Genomic DNA, 20767 nt, shown 5'->3' on the forward strand with positions numbered 1-20767 from the left:
TTTTGATCATGTTTAGCTCCTCCCCCCCTATAGCCCCCTGTTTGTCCAGTGTTGGGATATTCTTAGTGTCCTCTACTGTAAAGACTGATACAAAATATTCATTCAGTGTTTTTGCCATCTCCATATTTCCCACCATTAATTTCCTGGTCTCATCCTCTAAGGGACCAACATTTACTTTAGCCACCCTTTTTCTTTTTATATAACTATAAAAACTCTTACTATCTGTTTTAATATTTTTTGCTAATTTACTTTCATAATCTATCTTCCCTTTCTTAATCAATCTTTTTGTTATTTTTTGCTGTCTTTTAAAGTTTTCCCAATCCTCTATCCTCCCACTAGATTTGGCTACCTTATATGCCCTTGTTTTTAGTCGAATACTATCCTTAATTTCTTTACTTAGCCACGGATGGCTGTCTTTTCTTTTATACCCTTTTCTTCTCAGTGGAATATATCTTTTTTGGAAGTTGTAAAATAACTCCTTAAATGTACACCACTGATCATGTATCGTCTTACCCTTTAATCTATTTTCCCAATCCACTCTACTCAATTCCGCTCTCATACCTTCATAGTCTCCTTTATTCAAGCTTAGCACGCTTGTTTGAGATCCAACCTTCTCGCCCTCTAATTGAATATGGAATTCAACCATGTTATGGTCACTCATTCCAAGGGGATCCTTTACTAGGACATTTTTAATTAATCCTGTCTCGTTACACAGGACCAGATCTAAGGTTGCTTGCCCCCTGGTCGGTTCAGTTACATACTGCTCAAGAAACCCATCCCTAATACACTCAATGAACTCATCCTCAAGGCAGCCCTGCCCAATTTGATTTGTCCAATTAATATGATAGTTAAAATCCCCCATAATTATAGATGTTCCCTTATTACAAGCCTCAAATATTTCCTGATTGATACTCCATCCAACAGAGTTGCAACTGTTCGGAGGCCTATAGACTACGCCCACTAGTGTTTTTTCCCCTTATTATTCCTTATCTCCCCCCAAACTGTTTCATTATCCTGATCTTTTGACCCAATATCATTTCTCTGTATTACAGTGATTCCTTCCTTTATTAACATAGCCACTCCACCTCCCCTTCCTTCCTGCCTGTCCTTCCTGATCGTTAAATAACCTGGTATGTTTAATTCCCAGGCATTGTCACCCTGCAGCCATGTTTCTGTAATGGCCACAAGATCATACCCATATGTAATTACTTGTGCCATTAACTCGTCTATTTTGTTACGAATGCTACATGCATTCAGATAGAGAACTTTCAAATATGTTTTGTGACACTTAGTTCCTGCTTTTGCCCTTTTTATTACTTTACCTTTTACTCCATACCTTCTGCCCCTTCCTGACACGCTCTGGTTTTTAATTTCCCCACTGCTACCTAAGTCTATGACCTTCTCTGTTGTCATTTTTATTATTTGCTCTCTAGGAACCTCCCCCCCACTGGTTAGTTTAAAGCCCTCTTTAGGGAGGGAAGGAGGAAAAGAGGAGGGGAAGGAGAGTAGGGGGAAGAAAGAGAGAATGGAGTGGAAAGGGGAAGAGAGGGAGCAGAGTGGATGGAGGGGAGAGTGTGGGGATGGAGAGAAAGACGGGAGAAAGGGGAGCAAGGATAAGAAAGGAGGGAGGCAGAGAAAGGGGGAGGAGGGAGGGATTGAAGGGAGAAGACAAACAGGAAGGAGGGGGAGGGAATGGAGGGAGAGGAAGAGAGGGAAGTGGAGGATGAAGCTGAAGGGGAGCAGGGAAAGTGGGTGGGGTAGAGAAGAAGGATGGAAGGGGAGATGAGGAGGAGGATGTGGAAAGGAAGGTTGGAGTTTGGCTCCCAACAGCTCAGTAAGTGATGCTCAGTGGGGAGAGGGAGATCTGCTTAGATGAAGAGGCCGGGATCTGGTCACCAAATCCATGTTCAGTGAGTTGGGGGTGTTCAGCTGAGAGAGGCATATGAACTCCGATCACTCTCTCGCCTGTGAGTCAGAAGGTTGTGGACTCAAGTCCCACTCCATAGATTTGAGCATCCAGTTGAGGCTGACACCTCAGTGCAATACTGAGAGCGTGCTGCACTGTCGGAGGTGCCATCTTTCGGATGAGACATTAAACCAAGTCTGCCCTCTCAGGTGGAAGTAAAAGTTCCCATGGCACTATTTTGAAAAAGAACCTGGGAATTCTCCCTGGTACCTTGGCCAATATTTATCCCTCAACCAGTATTATTAAAACAGATTATCTGGTCATTACCATATTGCAGTTTATGGGAGCTTGCTGTGCGTGTATTGGCTGCCGCATTTCCAACATTACAACAATGACTACACTTCAAAAGTACTTAATTGGCTGTAAAGTGCTTTAATATATTTTGAGGTTGTGCAAGGTGCTGCATAAATCCATGTTTTTTCTTTCATTCTTTACCAGCCCAGTAACATAACCACAACACTATAACATTACATTTCTGCTTAGTGCAATGGGACACAAGGAGAAAAATTTGCAGGGCTGTGGGGAAAGGGCGGAGGAGTGGGACTAGCTGAAGTGCTCTTGCAGGGAGCCGGCACGGGCTTGACGGGCCGAATGGCCTCCTTCTGAGCTGTAACTATTCTATGATTCTATTCTATGGGCTGGATTTTCCCGGGTCCCCCCCCCCCCCCCCCCCCACATGATGCGGGGGGACCCAGGAAATGGCGGGAAACACGGAAGGTCGGGTTTCCCGGCATGCTGTGGAGTTTAAACTCCACAGTGTGCATGCGACATCAGGGGCGGGTTCCCTGTCTGGAAGTCAACCTGATTGACAGGCTGGCATCCATTCGTGCGGGGAACTCGGAGAAGGAGACCACAGCAGCAGGTAAGTCCCGGACCCAGGATGGTGGGGGCGGCGGGTATTTGGGTCTGAGCCTGAGGGGAGTGGTTCTGATCCCCCGTGGGGTCCGATCCCCTGGGGGGGTTCCAGTCCCGGGGAGGGGGTCCGATCCCTGTCCCCGAGGTGGGGAGTTGTGATCCCGGGGTGGGGAGGTGTTCGATCGCTGGGGGGGGCTCAGATCCCCAACCCCGAGGAGGGCCAGGCTGATGGTGGGGGAGCTTGGGGGCCGGGAGGAAGCATTCCTATTCCTCCCAGCCCACAAGCATTGCTCCCCGAGGCTGAGGCTGCCTCGCTGCAGCCACCGGGAATCCCGAGCCCCGAGATCCCCGGCCGCCTGCAGGGAACCCTGCAAAGCAGGTTAAAGTAGAGGTCTCAGGCCTCATTATCATATGTAAATTGCCAACCCGCCTCTTGGCAGCGGGTTGGCAGCCCCCGCCTGAGTGACAGATGAAAGTGGGCGGGTTGGTGTCGGGTTTTCAATTTTTTCAAGTTTCACTTCCCCCCACGCCTCCAACCCACCCACTCTTACCTCAGAAAACTCCGGCCTATGATTCTATAAGTGTGAGTTGGTGATAGGTTGCGGTCCCTTCTCCCTCATAGAAACATAGAAGATAGGAGCAGGAGTAGGCCATTCGGCCCCTCGAGCCTGCTCCACCATTCAATGTGGTCATGGCTGATCATCCAAATTCAGTACCCTGTCCCTGCCTTCTCCCCATATCCCTTGATCCCTTTAGTCTAAAAAAATATATCTAACTCCTTCTTGAATATATTTAATGAATTGGCCTCAACTGCCTTTTCTATTCTCTCTGCTTTCTGCTATTTTCTATTCTCTCTGGCCTGGTGGAGGAGGAGCCAATGTGAGGGATGCACGATAGTGAGGGGGTTTGGATATGTCCATAAAGAGGTCCTAGAGACTGCGGCCAAAAATAAACCTTTTTTATACGTACCTTATTGCGGAGCCAGGAGAAACAGGAGTTTTTGCTACCGGTTCCACATTAGAACCGCGGACCTCTGCTGACCACTGCTCGCCCCCCCCCTTGATTGCCTTCTTTCCCCCTTCCTCCCCCCCCCCCGACTCTTCTGAGGCCCTCGGCAGAATCTATTTTAATGAAGCTGGTTAAAGAGTAAACATGGGCCAGGACACCAGGAGAACTCCTCTGATTTTGGGATCTTTTACATTCACCTGAGAGGACAGACGTTTAGCATTTCTTCTGAAACAGCACTCCCTCAGTGCTGCATTGAAGTGTCAACCTAGATTATGTCTCTGGAATGATGCCTAAATCCACAACCTTCTGACTTGGGGGCAAGTGTACTACTACTGAGCCAATGCTAATGCCCAACATATTAAGAATATATATTAAGGTTAGAAGATATCTCATCCCATTGCTCATGATAGGTTGGAGGACACAGTGTTTATAAAGAGCATATATCAAGCAGTTTAAGGCATCTGAGGTGTGAGGAGAGGTTGAAGAGTCTGTGATTGTTTAAGAGATTGTTTTGAGAAGAGCAGGCTCGAGGCAAATATTATTCAAGGATTCAGGATTGTTAAGAGAATAAATAAATTGAACACCGATAATATATTCAAGATTGCTACAAACTCTTGAACCAAGGGACAAGGTCTCAAACTTAGAATAGGGAAAGTACACAGGCAGTTTAGATTTAACTATATTACTAAGAGGGTGGTGAACTTGTGGAATTGAATGCTGAAGGAGACAAAGGAGAAAAATATATTTTTTTAAAGTTAAGGGAGAATTAGATCGATATTTGAGGGATTGGTTGATTTGAGAGATATTAGTTTTCAGGATAAGCCAATTGGACTTCATAGTTTTCCAGTCCTGTATTTTCGATGTTCTTATGCAATGTAAAATGTATTATATGTAAATAAATGCAATTTCTTTCTATTTCTTTCTTTCTTTAATACATAATAAATCTGCCATGGTGCTGCTCACAGAGGGTGGACAGCTTTATGAGGACAGCGACATTATTATACTATATAAAATACCCACTCTGCGCCAGCAGTGCTACATTTCCCGGGGATGCAGTGGATCTGTCAAGAAGATGCTTGACAGATCGCAAGTTCCAGGTTTTAGCACATTCGCGTAAACCCGGAACTTGCGAGGCACTTACGACCGCGTACGCACCCGTAGGCAGCAGAAAATTCGGGCCAGTGTAGGTATATGTTCCTTTAAAGATATCGGCTTAATTATTGGAGATTCTTGAATATTGGAGTCAGGCCTGCCCGCCCCTAGTTGCCCTGAAAAGGTAGTGGACCTTATTAAGCTGCCGCTGTCCTTGTGCTATTAGTGCTCCATGAAAATGTTAGGTAGGGTATTCCAGGATATTGGCTCAGTGACATTGAAAGGATGAGATATATGTCTAAGTCAGGATGGTACATGACTTGGAGGGAAACTTGGAAGTGAGTGCGTTCCCATGATTTTGCTGCTCATGTCCTTGGTGGTGGTAGTGGCCGTGGAGCTGGGAAGTGCTGTTTACGTAAGTCCATCCTGCAGCCACAGTGTGCTAATTTTGGAGGGAGTGGATGATCCGTCTGGTGGCAGAACTGCTGATTAAGTGGACTTCTCTGTGCTGAATGGCACTAAGCTTTTTGAGTGTTGTTACAGCACCCATCTGGGTGAGTAGTGAATGGTGATTATTCCACCACACTCCTAACACGCCTTGTAGATGGTGAAAATGCCTTGAGGGATCAGGAGGTGAGCTACTCATTGCAAAGTACCCAGCCTCTGCCCTGCTCTTGTGGTCATGTTGTTGATATAGCTAGTCCAGTCAGGCTACTGGTGTCCCCCAGGATGTTGGCGGTGGGGTATTTAATGCTGGTGGTGCCATTGAAGGTCGGGTGGGTGGGTGTGGGGGGGGGTGCGGGGGTGGTGATTGGACCATTCCTTGTTGGAGATGACCATTGCCTGGCCCTTATGTGGTGTGAATGTTACCTGCCACTTGTCGACCCAAGCCTGGATATTGTCCAGGTCCTGCAGTAGACTGGTATGGACTGCTTCATTATCTTAGGAGTTGCAAATTTAGCTAAACACTTGTAGGGTTCTCAAAACTCCCGCATTCCCCAAAATTATGGATCAAGGGACCCTGTTTGGACAAGTTATTAAAAACAGGGTACCCAAAATGGCTTCTGTAACCTCGTGACCAAAACCAACAGGATTTTTAAAAAGCAAGGCCCTGCAGACAGGCAGACCCTGAAGCGAAACTTAAAATGCAGGAATCTGTGAAAGGACTCTGTGGGGCCAGACAGCCAAAGCAAACACAGAATATGCATTCATTCGCCTTGAAACAGATCAAGCTAGAATGGGCCTAAAATCGAGGCCATTAGGTTTCTGCATATTTAATTGGTAACAGCTCACAGTAGCCATCAAGTCAGGATGGGGACAATTAAGTTTCATCCATGACAAACAACCAGGACATCGAGGCCATTAGACCCGGAGCCAACCACTCCAGAAGTCGTTACAGTAAATGGCTGTAATCATTTTAAACGAGCCTGCCAAAAGTTAAACAAAGGACTGACCTGATTTGGCGCGCAGATAAGGAATGAAGAACCGGGTATAATTGTAGGCCCATCAGAGGCGATCGCTCTCTTATCTCTTGCTTGTGGCCTTGGCCTGCTGCCTCTCGTTCTCGTGCCCTGGCCTCGTGGCGGGCTCTCTTCTCGCTCCCCGCGCTGCTCAACACCAAGGACGCCCAGTACACCAGGGCCAAACACGGGAGGAGAACGGACCCAATTCGAAAACACACAGGACACACAGGCCACAAATGGGCAGACGAGACGAGACGAGATAAAGAATACGGTAAAAGCAGAGAAGGGCAGCGGAAAGATGTGTTGGAGGTCAAACACCTAGTTATAAGCTGGCGCTTGAAGAAATAAGTTGGCATTTACATGCATGGACAATAAAACCCCAGAGTCATAGCCCAGGTTGAAGAATAAGCTAGCGTTCGAAGGATGGGTAGAAAAATCAATAATAGCCCAGTCTAAGAATAAACTGGCATACGAAACTTGGATAGAGAAATCATTTAGACGATAAAGACCGCGAACCGACCCCCAACCGCAGCAATACCGTCAACGACTGCCCGAGGAAGAAGAAGAAAACCCATCGCGACTCGACGACGACGTTAGCTGAGGAAAAGGAGGGTGCTTCACATAAACAACTTCAGCACCGCGCCCTGAGACCATGTGGCGATGGGATACCCCAAAGGACAGAAAGAGTGGACCTCAAAACCAACCCAGTTAAAGCAACAGGTTTCGGATTGGTGAGCATGAATTCCTGGCCCCTCATAGCTTAATGTAGTTAGGTATAGGGGGTGGGATCAGGATAAGAGGATTGTTAATTTAGTTGTTTTCCTTCAATGTGCCGTGTGTTCCTCATATAAGTGTAATTGTTTATGCCTGTATTCATACCAGTAATTCTCAAGATTGTGTTTTATTCTGCTTTAATAAAATTTTGGTTTTCTTGCACCAAACCACTTGTCTACTCGATTTTCTGTATCACCGCCTGTACCTAAGTCCGGTGTCTAGAACCCAGGGGTGTGGGAGCGATTCGAACCGCTCACGGGACAGTCAGAGGTGAAGCTAACTGGGCACACGCCGCCCCCTACACACTGTAAAATCATCAGCAGATGTCCCCAATCCAAACCTTATGATTAAGGGAAGATCATTAATGAAGCAGCTGAAGATGGTTGGATTGCAGACACTGTCCTGAGAAATATTGATGTCCCGGGGCTGTAATGATTGGTCAGCAGAAACTATCTCACTTTGTGTCAGCTATGACTCCAGATTTTTAAATTATTTTTATTTGTTTTTATGGGATCAGGGCGTCGCTAGAAATGTCAGCATTTATTGTCCATCCCTAATTGCCCTTGAGAAGGCAGTCTTGAACCGCTGCAGTCTGTGTGGTGATGGTACTCCCACAGTGCTGTTAGGGAGGGAGTTCCAGGATTTTGACCCAGCGACGATGAAGGATCGGCTGATATACTTCTAAGTCAGGATGGTGTGTGACTTGGAGGGAACTTGGAGGTGGTGGTGTTCCCATGCGCCTGCTGCCCTTGTCCTTCTAGGTGGAAGAGGTCACGGGTTTGGGAGGTGCTGCCGAAGAAGCCTTGGCGAGTTGCTGCAGTGCATCTTGTAGATGGTATACACTGCAGCCACGGTACGCCGGTGGTGGAGGGAGTGAATGTTTAAGGTGGTGGATGGGGTGCCAATCAAGCGGGCTGCTTTGTCCTGGATGGTGTCGAACTTCTTGAGTGTTGTTGGAGCTGCACTCATCCAGGCAAGTGGAGCGTATTCCATCACACTCCTTACTTGTGCCTTGTAGATGGTGGAAATGCTTTGGGGAGTCAGGAGGTGAGACACTCGCCACAGAATACCTAGCCTCTGACCTGCTCTTGTTGCCAAAGTATTTATGCTTTAGGGTATTTATGCCAAAGGGTCCTCCTTTCCCCCCCCCCCCCTCCTTTCCTTTTGTTTCTCTCTCTCACCTGGCAGCTGTCCTTATCCTGCCAGTACGCTTCACACCTAATCTCAGCTGCCTTTTGTCTCCACGGGCCCATTACCATCTCATCTGGCTTCTTATACCTTTTATTGTCTCCTTTTCTTCTTTTGTTCAATCGCAGCTTTGCCTTCGATCTTTTTATTTTCTTTCCAGTTTTGAAGAAGGGTTTCAACCCGAAACGTCAACTCAAATTTCTCTCCACGGATGTTGCCTGACCTGCTGAGTTTTACCAGCATTCTCTGTTGTTATTTTGGATTTCCAGCATCTGCAGTATTTTGCTATCGTATTTATGTGGCTGGTCCAGTTAAGTTTCTGGTTAATGGTGACCCCCAGGATGTTGATAGTGGGGGATTCGACGATGGTAATGAATAGATAGTGAACTTTTAACTTTACAGTAAGTTTACCAGATATAATTCTATTTGCAATACATTTTATAAAGTGTATGGAACAAAATGGTATTGCCCATCCGGCTGGTGACTCTGATTTATTTCATTTCTATAGGTGGTCACAACCCCTTCAGTCAGCAGCTGCTGAAAGTTTGCATTGGTTGTATTCAGATAGTTCTGTGGATTTTTTCATTTCTAAATCCTACGTCTTTCTGATTTTCCAATTTTTAGCCTCAAGCATCTGAGTAAATGGGTGTCAAAAATATTGTACATCTTTACTTTGTTCACATTTCAAACTGATGCTCTTTGGAGATTATTTATATATGCGACACAACACTTCACGGAGAAGCAAAAGCGAAAAAGAGAATTGGGACATAAGTTTGATGTCCTGTCTTTTAGAATATAAGCTATGCTAATTTTGCAAATTTGAATTTATTATTTTTGTGATTAATATTTTAGTGTATTTGTTACTTCTCTTTAATAAAACATTACATGGGTGACAACATCACGAGATCTTGTTGAAAGATTTTTCAGGTTCCAGCTTGAAACCTTCCTGCAATGTTCATGCACCGTTTTTGAAATGTATCAGAATGAAACCCATCTAATTGTCAATCCATCTTTAACATAATCTGTTTTTATCATGCAACTGATTTTTTATAATAGATTTCCCAAATTCATTAATGTTTGTTATTTTAATTGATGCAACAAGATTAAGATAATTATTTGTTAATTTATTTGCCTAAAGCACCTCTGTGTGCCACAACTAATTTTCAGATCATGAAAATATATAGAAATATGTGCACACTAGAGCCGTGATTTCACCAGCCGTGGCGGGTCCGGTGCGGCCGGAGCAGACAGCGGCCTCAAACTTCGCACCCGTCTTCATCCCGCCTCCTCCAAGTGATTTTGCCCTGATTGGGCTTGTTAAGCCCGCCCTGTGAGGTTCTCAGCCAATTAAAAGGAAGCGGGTCTGATGACATCATCTGATGATGCGACATCAGCCGGTTTCCTTAAAGGGGTCATGTCCACATTCATTTTGACAGTTGTGCTGTTGGTGTTCTATAGCATTGAGGTGCTGCAAACACAGACAAACACTGCACAGCTGCACCCAGGCTCTCCCATGACTCCCTCCATATGCTTATGGAGGGAGTCACAGCACGTAGGGAGGTTCTCTTCCCTCCCAATGTGCGGTCGAGACCTCCCCAGGACACCAGCACAGCCTGGTTGCACATTGCACATGAAGACACAAGCAGGGATGTTGTCAGGAGGACCTGGCTGCAGTGGCACACACCTTTCAATGATCTCAGTAGATCACAAAACGTTACTGCAAAGCCACACTCAACCTCATCCTGCTGTGCCACTCATCACATCCCATCACTCTGCCTTCCCTACCCTACTCCTGCACATCCTTACTCACACCAACTTACCTTGCACCTTCACCCAACCCTCTCTATCTACATTATCACTCCCCCATCTCACTAGCCACCCCTCACACTCAGCCTCATCCTAGTCCAATCATACCAACTAGCAACACACAAGGGTAGGCACTTGGATGTTTTAGCCAATGTTCGTGTAAACTTTCTGTTAATGCGTTGTCAAGCATTAAAATCCTTATTGTCACCACTTTGCCTTCTTAACAGATTTGTGTGCATCTTTGAAAGTGTCTTAGAGAGTTCCAGTGAATGGTGAGACATAACATTCCCCCCCCCCCGCCACACACCCCCAATGGTGATGAGTGTGAGAGGAATGGCTTGGGCATTGTAGGGATGCTTTATGGTGCTGGTGTGGGGTAGTGCTGACCGGGTGCATCATGTCACAGCCAAGATGTTCAGTGTTAAGTGAAGCAAATCTGGACATGGTGAGGCCATCGCTGGCGTCCCGGGCAGCAATGTGCACGGGTGATGATGTCCTGTGTCCTGTGCAGCATCAGTTAATTGCCGATAAGGTTGGTGTGGATGTTGGTGCTGCTGGTGTGCCCGGATATGTTGGTGTTGGGGCTGATCGTGTTGGGATTCTGAGGATCAAGGTGAGATTTTTTTCAAGAGCACTGATGGAATAGATGGCAGGTGAGGTTGAGATAGAGTCATAGAGTTATACAGCACAGAAAGAGGCCCTTCGGCCCATCGCGTCCGCACCGGCCATCAAGCCCTGTCTAATCTAATCCCATTTTCCAGCATTTGGTCCACAGCCTTGTATGCTGTGGCATTTCAAGTGCTCATCCAAATGCTTCTTGAATGTTGTGAGGGTTCCTGCCTCTACCACCCTTTCAGGCAGTGAGTTCCAGATTCCAACCACCCTCTGGGTGAAATTTTTTTTCCTCAAATCCCCTCTAAACCTCCTGCCCCCTTACCTTGAATCTATGCCCCCTTGTTATTGACCCCTCTACTAAGGGGAAAAGTTCCTTACTATCTACCCTATCTATGCCCCTCATAATTTTGTACACCTCAATCAGGTCCCCCCTCAGCCTTCTCTGCTCCAAGGAAAACAACCCCAGCCTGTCCAGTCTTTCTTCATAGCTGAAGTGCTCCAGCCCAGGTAACATCCTGGTAAATCTCCTCTGCACCCTCTCCAAAGCAAAGCAATCACATCCTTCCTATAGTGTGGCGACCAGAACTGCACACAGTACTCCAGCTGTGGCCTTACCAGCGTTTTGTACAGCTCCATTATAACCTCCCTGCTCTTATATTCTATGCCTCGGCTAATGAAGGCAAGTATCCCATATGCCTTTTTAACCACCTTATCCACCTGTTCTGCTGCCTTCAGGGATCTATGTACATGCACACCAAGGTCCCTCTGATCCTGTCTTTCCTAGGGTCTTACCATTCATTGTGTATTCCCTTGCCTTGTTAGTCCGTCCAAAATGCATCACCTCACACTTTTCAGGGTTAAATTCCATTTGCCACTGTTCCGCCCATCTGACCAACCCATCTATATCGTCCTGTAGCCTGAGGCTTCCCTCCTCGCTATTTACCACCCCACCAATTTTCGTGTCATCTGCGAACTTACTGATCATACCCTTTACATTCACATCCAAATCATTAATGTAGACCACAAACAGCAAGGGACCCAGCACCGATCCCTGCGGTACCCCACTGGACACAGGCTTCCAGTCACAAAAACAACCTTCCACCATCACCCTCTGTCTTCTGCCACTAAGCCAGTTTTGGATCCAATGTGCCAAGGTACATTGACAAGAAGTAATCTGTCAATGTTGAGATAGGTTGTTCCAAGGAGGTGACACTGGACAGAGAGATTACTCCAAACACTTCAAAAGTACATAAAGCTCAAAAGTGGGTTCCAAATCGTTAATGCTCCAGCTTCTAAGATTGGGAAGTGAACAGCTGTGAAATGGTAGGTTTTAGACCACTTTTGCAGCTTTCACCTGTTCACAGCAATCATAAGAACATAAGAAATAGGAGCAGGAGTAGGCCAATCGGCCCCTCGAGCCTGCTCCACCATTCAATAAGATCATGGCTGATCTGATCCTAACCTCAAATCTTCTATCACTCTCCATCCCACCCGAACCCATGTGATCTCCCGGGAGAGGCGAAAAGCCAGATAAAAAACCCAATGGCCAATTTGGGAGAAAAAATCTGGGAAATTCCTCTCCGACCCATCTAGGCGATCGAAACTAGTCCAGGAGATCACTCTGCCCCTATATTTTCTACAGTACTTACCTTCTGTAAAGGCGATCTCCACCCCAACCAGGAACAGGAATAAAACCATCTCCTGAAATCTAACACAGAATTAGAACACAAGAAGTAGGAGCAGAACCAGGCTACACGGCCCCTGGGCCCGCTCCACTACCCACAGGGCCATGACCATTCCGAACCTAGACTCATGTCCAATTTCCTGCCCGCTCCCCGTAACCCTTAATTCCCTTTACTTCTAGGAAACTATCTATTTCTGTTTTAAATTTATTTAATGATGTAGCTTCCACAGCTTTCTGGGGCAGCAAATTCCACAAACCTACCACCCTCTGAGTGAAGAGGTTTCTCCTCATCTCAGTTTTGAAAGAGCAGCCCCTTATTCTAAGATTATGCCCCCTAGTTCTAGTTTCATCCATCATTGGTAGCATCCTCACCGCATCCACCCGATCAAGCCCCTTCACAATCTTATGTTTCAATAAGATCGCCTCTCATTCTTCTGAACTCCAATGAGTAGAGTCCCAATCTACTCAACCTCTCCTCATATGACCACCCCCTCATCCCCAGGATTAACCGAGTGAACCTTCTTTGTACTGACTCGAGAGCAAGTATGTCTTTTCTTAAGTATGGACACCAAAACTGTATGCAGTATTCCAGGTGCGGTCTCACCAATACCTTGTACAACTGCAGCAATACCTCCCTGTTTTTATATTCTATCCCCCTAGCAATAAAAGCCAACATTCCATTGGCCTTCTTGATCACTTGCTGCACCTGCATACTAACCTTTTGAGTTTCGTGCGCCAGGACCCCCAGATCCCTTTGTACTACAGTACTTTCCAGTTTCTTGCCATTAAGATAATAACTTGCTCTGTGATTTTTCCTGCCAAAGTGCATAACCTCACACTTTCCAGTATTGTATTCCATCTGCCAAATCTCTGCCCACTTACTTAGCCTGTCTATGTCCCTTTGCAGGTTATTTATGTCCTCCTCACTCATTACTTTCCCTCCCATCTTAGTATCATCTGCAAACTTTGATATGTTACACTCGGTCCCCTCCTCCAAATCGTTAATATAGATTGTAAAGAGTTGGGGACCCAGCACCGACCCCTGCGGAACACCACTAGTTACTGATTGCCAGTCTGAGAATGAACCATTTATCCCAACTCTCTGCTTTCTGTCATTGAGAACCCAACATGCTTACCTGACGTGATAGCCGCTCTCCAGGAACCCCATTGAAAACCTGGTAAAATGGTAAGTAAATGTGAAAATGGTTCTTAACTACCTTTTAACTATCTAAATTGGCTGACCTGCCGCTTGGTGTCGGATCTGTTCAGGGATGACAGAGCCGACACTTGAGAAACTGACAAGGAGGCGGGTTTACAGTGGGATACTGATCCGCTGTCAATCTTTGTGATTTTGACAGTGGACCTGCCTTCAAACCCGCACTCTGAGCATCGGCAAAATTCAGCCCCGTGTGAAGGTGCCTGTCAGCTGCTCGAAAACACTAACAGGTGAGCTACTTTCGCTTCCTTTAAAGCAGTCAGAGGATGTCAGTGGTGCTTCCTATGTAAGGTACATAATTCTTCATGTCTCCAATAATGCTTGTTGTAAAGTAGCAAATAACTTGCATTGTGCTTTAAATATCCCCAGGATCATCCATTAATTTCAACTGTATAAAAACAAATGGGCAGTCCTGCAGACTGATTGGGTGTACAGTTATTAGTGAAACAAATACAGAGTATTTCATTGACTTCAATGGAGAGTAAAAATCAGGGGTTGGGGGGATGGTGGTGTAAAACAGGCGGCCGACCCAAACCCACCCAGCATTTAGGCTAAAATTACACCCTGATTGTCTGAAATGGGAAAGTGTTCCTTTCCTAACATCCCTCACCTTGAGGAACATGAAAATTCACCCCCAAAAAATGTTAGATTAATAGGTAGAGTTTGAATACAGGACTTACTGACTGTGTGGTAAAGGTATGTCTTAATTATTTACATTGTTCAAGTGGGAAATATCAAAAGGATGCCCAATCAAAGTAACACAATGTGATTGATGAAGCTGAGCTTCTGTTCAGCAAAGTTGGTCCCTGGCCACATCCTGTTGCAATTTGTAGGCAGGATGTGATGCAGGAACTAGGAGCTACACTAAAGAGGAAACAGTTGCAGAGGAGACACCAAAGCATTAATGATTTATACAGTGCCAGCAGCAACAAAAAGTAAATACTGAACAAAATGTCACACAGGCTTTCAACAGCCTTATTCCATTACTGTCATGTGTGCAATTGGCTCAGAATTAATTTCACAGAAATCTTTCCCAAGGTGTCTTAGACGTGTCTGCCACTGCTTTATTCAACAAAACATGCTTGAACTAGAATTAGTGAGAATCATGTTGCTCTCGGGTGGAACAAGGATTAAAGTTGTCAAAAGCTGATAAGCCATCAATATATATATGTATTTTATTAAAGCAACTGTGTACAAGCTGTTTCTTTCTCTTTCTATCTAATGTTCCTGTATTTGGCAGAATTTGCTGACAGAGAACAGACAGAAGCAAGGTTGTGCTAAATCTGTTCTGGAATCAGTCATTATGAGATGCACAAGCGTGAGAGAAGATGATTCACCCTCCAATTCTCAACTTTCTCAGGGAAAGAAACTTACCTTCATTCAACACCTTTCTAGATGGCCCCCGACTAGAATTGGGAACTTTCTGCAAGAGGATCAGAACCTATGTTTTATGATTTCATGGTAAATACATCAGTACACTACATGCTCACACACTAGTGGCACTTACTTTCATATCAAGGATGAAAGAATAGTTTTGTATCTGATGTCATTTTTAAGAGACATTGATATTGTTTATCTTTTTTAACAAGTTTTAATTCTTTACCACAATTAGTGTTGTTTTCACTAATAATAACTTTTCAATATTTTATATAGGGTTGCGAAGGGGTGGAAAGTTTCCGGTAAATTTCCGGAAATTTTCCATGGGAAGTTTAGCTTGGGAATTTTGCCCAAAAAAGCACATGCTAGCATAATATTGTTTTTTTTTGTATTTCTTTCATTTTTTTCACAGGTCCTCTTTTAAAATTACTAACAGAGATGGTATCTTAATTATTAAGGAATTTCTTCATCAATATATGTTTATCTTCTTACTTGGCTTGTTTTAATAATTACAAGTTTTGTGTGTGACTGTGAACAAATGTGTCCTGATTGGTTGGATGAGTGGATGAGCGATTAGCTCCCTCTATTGGTGATGTAGCGTCGTGCATGCACAGGTCATGCTTCCGTCACATGGAGCATCAGGAAAAATTTACTCACCCTGTTGCAATCGTGCTGATCGACCGCAGTTCGACACAGAGACAAATGCCCTTTATTTCTCTGCATAGAACAATGCTACGTTTACCGTCGGATGTGTGGAAGCATTTTACCCCAGGCATTAAAGATGGAAAGACTGTGTACATGTGCAAACACTGTACAAAGCCCTATGTAAAGAATGCCACAAAGATGCAGCAGCATTTATCCAAATGCAACAACTTCACTCAAAGCTCACAGCAGTCAGCCCAGAGTTCCTCTGCTTCCATTCAAGAAGATGATGGTTCACATTTAGCATCAGGCTCCTTATCATCAGCAACTCCTGGCCCATTTGGAAGGTTCTTTGATACAATGGATAACCATAGCCAGAAGAATGCAGATGAGTGCCTTGCTCGAGCTGTATATGCAACAGGCTCACCCCTCATGCTCACAGCCAATGTGTACTGGAAGAGATTTTTCAATGTTATTCGCCCTGCATACTGTCCTCCCACCAGACATGCTTTGTCTACTTATTTGCTGGAGGCTGAGTATAACAGAGTCCAAGGAAAGCTCAAAGAAATGATAGAGATGGCAGACTGTGTTGCAGTTATCTCAGATGGTGGTCAAACGTACAAGGGGAGGGCATCATAAACTACATCGTCTCCACTCCTCTCCCAGTGTTCTTCAAGAGCACAGACACGAAGGACAACAGACACACAGGCACATACATTGCTGATCAGCTGAAAGCGGTCATCAACGATCTTGGATCACAAAAAGTCTTTGCAGTAGTTACTGACAATGCTGCAAATATGAAGGCTGCTTGGGCTCTAGTGGAGGAGGCCTACCCTCATATTACATCTATTGGGTGTGCAGCTCATGGGCTCAACCTGCTCCTCAAGGACATCATGGGTTTGAGAACCATGGAAGCACTGTACAAGAGAGCCAAGCAAGTTGTTAAGTATGTCAGGGGAAAACAGGTAGTTGCAGCAACCTACAACTCCAAGCAAACGACAAAGAACAAGAACACCACACTGAAGCTGCCCAGCAACGCTAGATGGGGTGGCGTTGTCATAATGTACAACAGCCTTCTGGAGGGTAAGGAGTCGCTGCAAGAAATGGCAATATCCCAGTCTGGGGATATGGAAACCACCATCAAGAAAATACTGCTGGATGATGTGTTTTGGGAGAGAGTGGTTAGCAGCCTTAAACTACTCTCACCAGTAGCATCTGCAATTGCTCAGATTGAAGGAGATGATGCTGTCTTGTCAGATGCTGTCGGGCTTTTTGCTGATTTAAAAGAACAAATCAGCATTGCCCTACCCACATCCCTGCTGCTCAAAGCAGAGGAGAAGGCAATTGTTCAAATCATACGGACGCGTCAAGAGTTTTGTGTCAAGCCGATTCATGCTGCAGCATACATGCTGGACCCAAAGCATGTTGGGAGACCAATACTTTCTGGAGAACAGATCAACAGTGCTTAGTGTGATTTCTACCCTCTCACGCCACCTCAATCTGGACGTGGGCAAAGATCTGGGAAGTCTGGCAAAGTTCTCTACCAAGCAAGGTCTTTGGAATGGGGACGGAATATTGGAATCATGCAAGTATATCAGTGCACATACCTGGTGGAAGGGACTTTGTGCATCTGAGGCCCGGTCACCCATTGCATCGGTGATACTCCAAATCCCACCTTCATCAGCGGCCTCTGAATGAAACTGGTCACTTTTTGGGAATACGCATACAAAGGTGCGCAACAGGCTGACTAACAAGTGAGTGGAGAAACTGGTGGCTATCCGGGCGAACCTACAACTTATTGAGCCAGATACAGAAGTGTCCACCACAGCTAGACAGTGACACAGAGGAGGAAATGGACACGTCAGAGCCAGAGTCAGAGAATCAGGAGGAGCAATGATGAGAAGAAGACTCAGAAGACTCATGAGTAGAAGACTCAAAGGGACAAAATAAGGACAAATTACAGGCTAAATAAGCTGACGCTCTTTTTATTTTATTTTAGATGGGTCTTTTTTGTGGGAGTTCAATAAAGTTCAAAATTATAACCTAAATAAAGTTTTGAAAGCCTGTTTTTATTTGTAAGCAACAGTATGTCTATTTTGATGACAAAGATAATATAAGGGTCAGAGATAAAAACCATCAGTGTGCAAAAAAACTCAAAATTCCCATAAATTCCTGAAAATTCCCATGGAAAGTTTCCTCTTTTAAAAATTCCTGGAATTTTGCAACCCTAATTTTATACGATGTAGTTTTGCTTGGTTATCTTTGGGGTTCAGAGTATTTGTGCAGAGCTTTCCCTTGTAACACTGGATGGGTGGGGCAGAATCTATGCTGGAGATAGATTGTGCATGGCCCACTGAAGGGGCATACTTGATGGGCTGCATTGCCTTTTCCTATTCCACGCTCCCTTATTTTCTTATGTGACTATGACTAGGTGCTAAAATATTAGAATCATAGAATGATATTGCACAGGAGGCCGCCATTCTGCCCATCATGCCTATGCCGGCTCTTTGGTAGAGCTATCCAATTAATCCCACTTCCCTGCTGTTTCCCAATAGCTCTGTAATTTTTTTCCCTTCAAGTATTTATCCAATTCTCTTTTAAATGTTACTGTTGAATCTGCTACCACCACCCTTTATTAATGCAGTATTCTGGAAGGAAGAGAAATAAAATAATCTCATCTAATCTCTGAAAAGGAGGCAATTGTCTTTGATTAATGAGAATAAATAGAATATCAGGCATTTAAGAACATTACAGAGTAAGACAATCTGGAGCAAAAAAGAAGCTATTTGGCCCATCAAGCCCATTCCATTGAAAGTCCATGTATGATTATTCTTTAATGGACTTCTCGTCCCCACTTTACATATTTCTAAGGGGTGCTGGCATCCGCCAATCAGAATAGGCTGGGAATCCTGGTAAAGGGTTTCCATTCCGGGGTGGGGTAACGCCCCCCCCCGCCCGCCCCCCCTGCCCCCGCCTCAGAATCATGTGTGGAGTGCCCATGGGCCCCCTTCATAAGGGAGCTGGAAAATACTTTAAATATTTTCAACATCTTTAAGGGGTCCAAGCTGTGTCTCAAGCCTGTACCCCCGGGTAAGTCACTCTTCTGTCAGCCAGCAAGCCGATGCACTTGGAATTTCTTATTTATTTCCATAATACAACTATTGATAAGGAGTTACATTGAGCTCACTGTGCATTTAGAACTTTAGAAGTCATGTTAAGAACATAAGAATTAGGAGCAGGAGTAGGCCATATGGCCCTTTAAGCCTGCTCTGCCATTCAATAAAACCCTGGCTGATCTTTGACCACAACTCCACTTTCCCACTCGATTCCCATATCCCTTGATATCCTTAGATTCCAAAAATCTATCTATCTCAGCCTTGAATATACTCAACGACTGAGCAACCACAGCCCTCTGGGGTAGAGAATTCCAAAGATTCACAACCCTCTGAGTGAAGAAATTCCTCCTCATCTCAGTCCAAAATGGCCGATCCCTTATCCTGAGACTATGCCCCCTGGTTCTAGACACTCCAGCAACGGGAAATAACCTCTCAGCATCCACCCTGTCAAGCCCTCTCAGAATCTTATATGTTTCAATGAGATCACCTCTCATTCTTCTAAAGCCCATTCTGCTCAATCTCTCTTCATAGGACAACTCTCTCATCCCAGGAATCAATCTAGTGAACCTTTGTTGCACCCCCTCTAAGGCAAGTATATGTTTCCTTAGGTATGGAGAACAAAACTGTGCACAGTACTCCAGGTGTGGTCTCACCTAAGCCATGTACAATTGTAGCAAGACTTCCTTACACTTGGGGGGCGATTTTCTCAGTCCCGAGGAGGCAGGTATAGAGGCGGGATGGCCAGGAAAATGGCAGAATTTGGGGGCGGGTGGCAAACCCATCTCCAACCCGCCTCCATGCCTTCTTCCCAGTGTAATGATCAGTAACATGTCATTATAGAATGGTACACTAGGTGGAGCTGTATGTTTAAATAGTAGGCTATCCACGATGCACTAGGCTACCCACAAGGCAGTAGTCAAGATGGATGCCTGTAAACTAGTCCACATGGCTGAATAAATGACTAGCTCCAAGCTAGCTGTTCATAATGATAATGTCTATTTATTTATGAACATAACATGGTACCAGGACTGGTAAAATCTGCTGAATATTGTGAAACGCGACATGGAGAATTTGAAGCCACTGGAGGGTTTGAAACTCACGGGGAATGTCGACTGCAATTGGCGGACTTTCAAACAACAATTCGAACTCTACATTGCTGCCATCGGGTTCGGTACGAAGCCAGATGCAAGGAAAATAGCGTTGCTGCTCATGGTTGCAGGTCCGCAGGTGATAGAGGTATTTAATACGTTTGTATTTGATCAAGAGGGGGACAGAGAAAAATTGGATGATGTGCTAAAGAAATTTGATACACATTGTTCTCCCAAAAAGAACGAGACCTATGAGAGGTACGTGTTCCGTTCCCGGACAAAGCAGGAAAATGAGACTTTTGATAGCTTTGTGACCGATCTGAAACTGAAAGCACAGACATGTAACTTCTCTGAACTGAAATCATCCATGATTCATGACCAGATTGTGTTTGGTATTCATGATAAAAAGGTCAGGGAATGTCTGTTGAGAGAAACCGAACTAACATTGGAAAATGCTGTGAAAATATGCCATGCCAGTGAGCTAGCTCAAAAGCACGCGAAGACTTTCAATGAAATTAATAATGATGCGACTGTAATGAGTGACTGTGCTGCTGTCGGTGCTGTGTCCTACAAGGGGAAGAAACTAAAACAGAACAGAAATGAAAAGCAATCGGAGGAAGGAATTTTTAATTGTAAACGCTGTGGTTACAAACACCAGTCACGACAATGCCCAGTGTTTGGAAAAATGTGCACAAAATGTAATGGAAAGAATCACTTTGCCAGACAATGCTTTTCAAAAGTAAAAACAAAGAAAGGGCAACAAGTCAATGTGATTGAGGACACTGATTTAAGTGAGACATTTTTTGTAGGAATGGTGACATGTGACAATATAGAAAAGGATACAGAAAATGTGCAGCCCTCAGGAATGGACAATGCT

General features: G+C 44.9%; 1 long non-coding RNA gene across 2 annotated transcripts in view; it reads left to right on the forward strand.

Moving 5' to 3' along the window:
* The first annotated feature begins 2756 nt into the window (after positions 1-2756).
* Positions 2757-20767, forward strand: part of LOC147114185 (uncharacterized) — a 46733-nt gene continuing 28722 nt past the window's right edge. Inside the window, exons 1-3 of one of the 2 annotated variants that reach the window (XR_015079365.1) lie at positions 2757-2828; positions 13810-13897; positions 14908-15128. This is a non-coding gene — a long non-coding RNA (uncharacterized LOC147114185). The remainder of the gene's footprint in view (positions 2829-13809; positions 13898-14907; positions 15129-20767) is intronic. The other variant, XR_015079366.1, reaches the window with a different exon arrangement.

This window comes from Somniosus microcephalus, chromosome 8 (assembly GCF_052327205.1).
Source record: "Somniosus microcephalus isolate GS21.2 chromosome 8, FLI_Smic_1.0, whole genome shotgun sequence".
Classification (NCBI taxonomy): Eukaryota; Metazoa; Chordata; class Chondrichthyes; order Squaliformes; family Somniosidae; genus Somniosus; species Somniosus microcephalus.